The sequence below is a fragment of the Triticum aestivum genome, chromosome 6D (assembly GCF_018294505.1).
Source record: "Triticum aestivum cultivar Chinese Spring chromosome 6D, IWGSC CS RefSeq v2.1, whole genome shotgun sequence".
Taxonomy (NCBI): Eukaryota; Viridiplantae; Streptophyta; class Magnoliopsida; order Poales; family Poaceae; genus Triticum; species Triticum aestivum.
The window spans coordinates 37,838,618-37,844,975 of record NC_057811.1 but is presented as its reverse complement, the minus strand read 5'-3'; the positions used below and the strand labels follow the sequence as shown (position 1 = coordinate 37,844,975).

General features: G+C 52.6%; 1 pseudogene; it reads right to left on the bottom strand.

Moving 5' to 3' along the window:
* Positions 1 to 277: 277 nt before the first annotated feature.
* On the bottom strand, positions 278 to 6,089 carry LOC123142394 (wall-associated receptor kinase 5-like; annotated as a pseudogene).
* Between the last annotated feature and the right edge of the window lie 269 nt (positions 6,090 to 6,358).

Below are 6,358 nucleotides of genomic sequence, written 5' to 3'. Positions count from 1 at the left end.
AATAATCACAAGTTGGCCTCTCATTATTGTCAGGAACGCACATTATTGCCCATATCGTGTATGTTCGTTTTTTTCCTTAAAAAAAGGGAATGCACACGATAGGGATACATCATGCACAACATCGCAAAATACTACATAAAGGAGGAGAGTCTTACAATACAATGATACATCTTGCTAAATTATGGTGTCTCTGTAGTACCCAAGGGTCCAAGAGAGTCTTACAATAAAATGCTACATATAACTAAAGGAGGAGAAGGTTAAATGACCAAGGAAAGTGCTAAAGCGTAAAAAAGTAAAAACTGCTTGGATTTTTGTGCATTCTTTCATCCTTCTCTGTGTACTCAGAACTTTGTTCTATTTCAATTACACCGAGAAAGTTATCCGTCTTGGTATCATGCTGTATCGAAGGATGTCACGAAAGTTTCCTTAATCTGCTAAGCTCTTCAGACACCTCTTTCATCGAGGGCCTATTGTCACCGCACATTTCCAAGCATTGCTTACCTAGCTCTGTTACCCCTACAACCAACTCCATGTCCTCATGACCTTTTATTTGATTGTCGAGCATATTATCAAGATTGTTCCCCTTCATAGCCAGTAGGGGATGACAGGCTCCGGTGTACCTCAGGACCATCTAGTTTCAGTGGTACCTGCCAAGTTAGGATCTCCACAAGAACAACGCCAAAACTATAAACATCGCTTTTTTTTTTTTGAATTGTCATCGGGGGGAGAAGAATTCTCCCCACCTGAATTGTATTCATTTGTTGCCTATAGGCTTTACAACCTAATACAGGATAGGGTTCAAGTGAACCAGAGAAGTACAGGGGGCACAGGAAGAAGAAATAAAGCAAAATAACACACAGGCAAACACATGGCGAGGGGGGGACACAACAAAACAAGGGGCACCACGGGCGCTCGAACTGCACCGGCGAGCCCAGGCAAAACCACGACACTGTACCATCGACGCAATCAAAAAGCACCGGGGCAACCAAGACTGCACAACGCCGCGACACCACCTGTGTCATGGGGTACGTTCGAACGGTCACCCGGGCCGAGATGACGCCACGGCACCTGTGTGTCACCGGCGTAGCCAAAGGGCATCCCCAAGCATAGAACTCCACAGAGCACACTCAAAACATCACAACAAGGGGCACCACGGGCGCTCGAACTGCAGCGGCGAACCGAGACTAAACCATGACACTGCACCGTCGACGCAATCGAAAAGCACCGGGCAGACCTGCTAAATCCATTGAAACGACACAAGGAGTTCCCCCCTCCTCTCCTCTCGCGACCGCGTCGCCCCCGCGGGCGACCGGCCGCGTCCCAACACCTCGCCCCCGAGCTCTCCCCCTTCCCTCCCTCCTTGCCGCCGTCGCTGGCGTCCGGCGCTGGGCCTGGCCCGGGCGGCGCTGGCGGCGGCGGCCCCTGGCCTTTCCCCTCTCGGGTCGCACTGACGCGGGGCGGTGCGGCGCCGCGGGGTGCTCCTAGGCGGCGACGGTCCGGCGCGGCGGCGGGGCTCTCCGGCGTGGTGGCGGGCGATCTACTGGACGGCGGCGCTGCCGTTGGCGGCGGGGCGGCGAGGCGGCGCGATCTGGCGGCGCCCGCTCGGCCCAGATCTGGGCCCTCCGGGCCCCATCTGGGCCTGGGCGGGCCGGCGGCGGGGAGGGTCGTCGGCGTGGCTTCCGGGAGGCTGGGGAGCGACGATGGGCGGGTGGTGGCTGGCGGCGCTGGTGCCGCCCTGCTGCAGCGTGGCCGGCGGGGCTTTACGGGCCCGATTTGGGTCTGGCCGGGCCAGGGGCGGCCTGGTATGCCCTGCTGCTGCGTCCGGACGGCGACCGCGACGGTGCCGGAGACTCGGTCCTCCTGCACGACAGCGGTGGAGGTAGTTCCCTCCCGCGTGGCTCCGGTGCTGCTGCTTCCGTCACCTCGTGCGTCTCTCTCCATCCTCTTGGTCTCGTGGTGGTGATCTCAGTGAGGCGGCGTGGGTGGCGTCAAGACCGCGGTGGCGCATTGGTGGGCGGCGAGGTGGCTGGTCGGCTCCGGCCTGGTTGGGCGGTGGGGTTGGAATTCGGGAGAAATCCCTTGCCGGCTTTTCCGGCTCCGATGCGGTGACACCCGCGGGTGCCACCATTCCTTCCTGGAGGGTGTCGGAGGTATCCATCCCCCACTCCCTTCCGCGTGCCGGGGGAAACCCTAGGACACGTCCGGGCAGCAGCGTCGTTGGCGTCGCATCCCTTCTTGGAGGTGCTGCTTGGTACGCGGCAGATCGGAGCCTTGGTATGTGGTAGGTCGAGTCCGGAGGGCGCAGCGGTGGCGGGTCTCCGCGCTTTGTCAAGCTGCCGTTGTTGGCATTTCTTTCTTCTTTGTTCTTTCTTTTCCTTTTTGGGCTTGTTGTGCTTCTCGCCCGAGCATTGCTATGTGATCGATGTTGGTGCTTTGTAATACAAAGCGGGGGGAAACCCTTTTTCGGTAAAAGCACCGGGCAACCAAGACTGCACAACGCCGCGACACCACCTGTGTCATGGGGTACATTTGAACGGTCACCCGGGCCGAGACGACGCCACGGCACCTGTGTGCCACCGGCGTAGTCGAAGGGCATCACCAAGCATAGAACTCCACATAGCACACCCAAAACATCACAAGACCGGGGGATGAAGACAACGCCATCAAGATGGGAACGTCGGGAAGCGTCGCCGCTGTCTCGACCAACTGCTGCTGGCCGACCATGGATTTCTCCCAAACCCCGGTCACATCCTCCACACGACGAGACGCAGAGCAGCCGCCAATAGCGCCGGGCGGCGCTGGAATGGACAGCCCCAGATCCAGGCGAATCCAACCGGCAGCGACGCCGGCAGGCACCCTTGACGCCAAGGCCACCAGCGAGGACCACTGGCGCGGCGCCCCCTGCAGGTAAAGCCACAAGACAGTGACAACCCACCGGGGGAACTGGGAGGTGGAGGGCTCCCTAGGCAGGAAGCCGCGACGCCACCTTCGTTTGGCGACCGCGCGGAGGAGCACGACAACGACAGAACGGGCGACGGCGGAGGTGGAGGACACGGTAGTTTGGATCTGCGGGAAGGCAGGATGCGGAGCGCCCGGCAGACAGATGACGACGGCGAGTAGTTGAGGACGGGACGGCGGAGGCCGGCGCAAGGCGTGGAGCAGGGGAGCGGGTCGCACCCCCAGCCCAGAAGGTATCAGTCGCCGCCGAAGCAGCCACGAGGCCCGGACAGGAGCCACCCGAGAGCCCGCAGCCGCGGCGCGCTAGCCGGATCTAGAAGGAGGGCGCCGGCCGACGTCGGGGGAGCAGGCCAGAGGAGGCCCGAGGCCAGATCTGGCGGGCCGCCGTCGCGGAAGAGGGGACGGGGCAGCAGGGCCAAACCCACGCGCGCGGGACGGATCCCGCCGCCGCCAACCTTCGCCGGGCTTTGTCCGACGTTGTTTGCCGGCGGCGGCGAGCTGCGGTGGCCGGAGAAGAGGCTGTGGCGGCGCCCGGCGGGGTGGCCGCCCGAGTCGCCTCAGAGAGACGACGCGGGGGCACCTCAGGCGTTGGAATTACTGTCTCTCTGCCATATGGCCAACATCGCTTTTGTCTGTCAAGCAACATGTCTGCATATCCTCGGGGTCCAGATAACCACATGTCCCTTGAACCATTGTAACGAACTGAGCTTTGTCAGTTGGTGCTAATATAGATGCACCAAAATCTGATACCTTTGCCATGTAATTCTCATCAAGAAGGATGTTAGTGGTTTTCACATCACCAGTAAAATTGGTGGGTTTGCATAGTTATGTAAAAATGCAAACCCCTCAGCTGCCTCATTGACGATCCTTACAAGAGAACTGAAAGAGAGGTGCAGTTTCCGGCTCTTGCCATGAATAAGATCGAAAAATGTTCCTTTTGGGATGAACTCATATACTAGCATGGGGACTTCCACCTCAAGGCAACACCCCAATAGCTTGACAATGTTCTTGTGATTGATCTGGGAAAGAATCAGTATTTCTTTGCCGAATTCCTTCTTCTGCCTATCACCAACACCTTTTAACTGCCACTGGAGTGATATCCTTAATTGTCCCCTTGTACACAGTGCCATGGCCTCCATGTCCAAGAATCTGGCTTTTGTCAAATTTATGTGTTGCCTGTTCCAGTTCTGCTTCACTAAACACTGTAAATGAAAGTCCCCGATCTGATTTCATTTTCTCAAACAATAGCATCCCTCCGTGCTGCTGAAAATACTGATTTTTGACGTTCGCAAGCTTTCTTCTCTCAAATATTACATGTATGCAGAAGATGATAATCACCAGAGCGACAGCGCCAATGCTAATGCCTGCAAAAATCAACATGAAAGGTGTTTATGTTAGTCAAATTGATCCCACAGTGTATATACTAAAAGCACGGTAAAGTTTACTTCTTGTGGTAAAATTGGCTAAAGGATCGTGATTAGATATGGTTATACCTTCTAAAAAATGCACGTATGCTTGTTTCTGGATTTACTTTTTTTCAAGTTTCACCATTACATTTCTTTATTTTAAAGCTTCCTCAGATAGACTTGTTGCGTGCCTAACACAAGGAAACACACCACTGTGTGCTTTGCTCATTGAGCCCTCTTTTACTAAAGATGATTAATATATATATATATATATATATATATATATATATATATACCAGTTGGCCATTGTTTTCTACACAAGAATTAAGCAAATGCTGGAAACATCTAGTGGTGTACCTATGATTAGGGTGATGTCTGGGTTACAAGATTTTGTTTCCATTACGAACTTTCTGCCTGGAGAACATGAACAGCGATACCCTCCTATTGTGTTGTGGCATGTTGCAGACTTCGGGCATATACTTGGATTCTTCTCACATTCATTGGCATCTGCAACAACAAAGAACAAAATTATTTGGGCCCAAGTGATTGATTGAATAGGCATATGAGTACGGAGTACCAACAAATACTAATTTTGAAATGGCACAATGAGTGTAACGTGTGCCATCCTTCCACCAAAGTAAACATAAATTACATTGAAAACAGAGAAAATAAGTTAAATGTTCTAACTAGATCTAAGCTAGATGGGGGGAAAAGAAGCAAAACAGATTGTAAACTCGGGGCAGACAGTAAGTAACAATATTTTCCTTACAAACTATCAACATGAAAGGATGATGTGCACCCTGTATTACTCCTCATAAAACGATTGTGCATGATCTAAAGATGCACAGGGAACAAAGAACTGAACTTGCCTCTGCATCCGTCAAAGAGGTAAGGGTTCCCTTCATATCCGTCGGCGCAGTTGCATATATAACCTGGGTCGTTGGTTGAGTCCACACACATGCTATTCCTGCTATGGCACGCGTAAGAAGGCATGTCTCTCGCCATTTCACACGTTGCATTTCCAATCGCCCAGTCCAGCACCAGCGGCTTCTGCCCCTTTTCGGTATCATTGAACCTTGTAGTCGTTATGTACTCCGAGCTGAAACTAAATATCTGTGTCTCCACCACGGCAGCATAGCTGCATTGGTTGAAAAGCGTAGTATTGGAATCATCATAAACATCAAAGAAACTGAATCTATAGCTCCTTAAACCCTTTGGCATATCATTTTGGCAGCAGCCTGCACCAACACAAGAACCGTTTGTCAGGGCTGCCGGGCTCTCACACACCGCTGCGCACGCTGTCGTGTATCTTGTAGTGCTTCTGAAGTCATTGATGTATGCGAGTGTGTTGCAGCCAATAACTATGAGCATGTTGTGTACATGGGAGAAGCGGTACGGACTTCGCGAGAAGTCAAGGGACCAAGCATTCTGTTCCATTGATCTTGTAATTTACGTCGACACGGGCGTGGAAACTCGGATTTGACCACGGGGCACCGAGATGTCCAGAACCTCCACGTTCTGAATGACCATGAACGGCTTGGCGATTCCATCGGCAGTCCTCGGGCAAATGATCTCGAAGCCTTCAATAGCACAGCCAGCACCAATGCCAAATGGGTAAGGGATGTCGACGTCACCACATCGCGTTCGGCATCCGGGGCCAGGCTGCGCTGATGTAGAGGCTAGGTGCAACATGACTGCAACAACTACCAGTAGCTCGAGTGCCATGTTACTTGCCTGAAACTAGAGTTGGCAAGAAGATTCTGCTGCACAGCACTACACGAAAAGAGAGAGAAAAATTTAGTGAGCAAACTAATGGCCATTCAATTCAACTCTAAAAGTTGTAGGCAAGACTTCCTGTGTACTTTTCATTTTTATTCTGTCGAAATATACCTGAAATTTTTAGCATGGCTGAACAAATTTTGACAATGATTTGTAAATGCTGTGAAAATTTCAGTTGAGCTTGCAATCGTAATATATAAATGACAAAAATATAT